Source organism: Aureococcus anophagefferens (assembly GCF_000186865.1).
Source record: "Aureococcus anophagefferens unplaced genomic scaffold AURANscaffold_93, whole genome shotgun sequence".
NCBI lineage: Eukaryota > Pelagophyceae > Pelagomonadales > Pelagomonadaceae > Aureococcus > Aureococcus anophagefferens.
The window spans coordinates 16,535-18,202 of NW_008705643.1; positions in this window are offsets into that span (position 1 = coordinate 16,535).

Below are 1,668 nucleotides of genomic sequence, written 5' to 3' on the forward strand. Positions count from 1 at the left end.
CAACGAGAAATCGTCACCGTCATGCTTGGTAGGCGCGGACTGCTCGCTCCTCGCGTGCCCCAAGGGGCGTTCCTGGTTCGGGCGGCCGACGGCGACGGACGAGGCCCACGTCACCGAGGTGGAGTGCTCCGACAAGGGCACGTGCCTCCGCGACGAGGGCACCTGCGAGTGCGCGCAGGGCTTCGCGGGGAGCGCGTGCGAGTACCAGGGCAGCAAAAGGGTGATTCAACGTCGCTTCAACTTGAGTGTTCCGCGCGCGCGCGTTTCGGAAACAGCACCAACGCTTCGAGAGCGCTCCGAGAGATGATCGCTCGTCCAAAAATCAGCCGAAACGAGCGGAAAATGACCGAGATAGGAGCCTTTGAAGTTGGGAATTTCGCACCCTTTTGCTGCCCAGGCGAGTACCTCGCGTGCCCGTCGGACGTGCTCCGGCCCTGCAACGGCCACGGCGAGTGCAAGACCATGGCCCAGCTCTTCGAGGCCGCGGGCCGCGCGCCCTACCGGAGCGACGTCAACGACCCCTACACCTGGGACGACGACATGGTCCGCGGCTGCCACTGCGACGACGGCTGGGCGGGCTACGACTGCAGCCTGCGCACGTGCCTCGCCGGCGACGACCCCCTGACGGCCTACGTCGTCGACGTCAAGGAGTGCAGCGGCCGCGGGCTCTGCGACTACGAGAAGGGCACCTGCGACTGCTTCGACCAGTTCGGCGCGTCCGACGGGAGCGGCGGCAAGGGCCCCCGGGAGGACTGCGGCTACGTCCTGCCCATCCTCCCGGGCGTCGCGTAAAAACGTTTTTATACGGAGGCGCCGCGCTCGTCGCACGGAGGGGCGGCCCCCTACTGGAAGTTGGCGCCCGACACGAAGGGCGAGCTCGCCGTGTAGATCGGGTCCGACGGCGGCGCGCAGTCGCGCCGGGGATGAAGCTCGGCAGGCCCAGGCCGCCGTTGCCGTAGATGCCGAGGCTCTCGAGCCCCGCGCCGCCGTCCATGGTGATCGTCGTCTTCGGCAGCTTCGAGTTCTCCGCGAGCGGCGCGGCCTTGGCCGCCGCGGCCTTCTTCGCCGCGGCGGCCTTCTTCTCCGCGGCGGCCTTGAGCTTCGCGCGCTTCTCCTCGTCGCGCTGCTTCGCCTCCTCCCGGGCCTTCAATTTCTTCTCGCGCTCCGCGAGCTTCGCCGCGCGGACCTCGTCCGCCGCGGCCTTCTTCGCGCGCCGCTCGGCGTCGTCCCTCGCCGCGCACTGGTCGAAGAGCGTCCGCGACTCCGCGGCCGCGGCGGCCTCGCCGAGGTTCTCGAAGGCCTTGGCGCAGCGGTCGTGGGCCTTGGCGTAGGTCGGGTCCGTCTCCGCGGACGCCATGGCCCGCTTCAAAGCCAGCGCGCTCTGGTTCTTCTTCGCGTCCCCTTCCGCCGCTTCGCACAGTTTCAGGTGGCAGAGCGCGGCGTTCGCGTGCGCCGCCGCCAGGGGCCGCGGCGGGTCGTCGGACCCGACGGCGCCAAACAGAGGCACGCGGTCCTCGGCGGCGTCGTCGGCGACCTTGACCGCGCGGTCGTAAGAAGCCACCGCGCCCGACCAGTCGCCCGCCTGGAACCGCGCGTTGCCCTGGTCCTTGGCCGCGGCGAAGGCCTTGCGGCGCGCGTCGCGCTTCTTCGCGTCCATGGTCTCGCCGA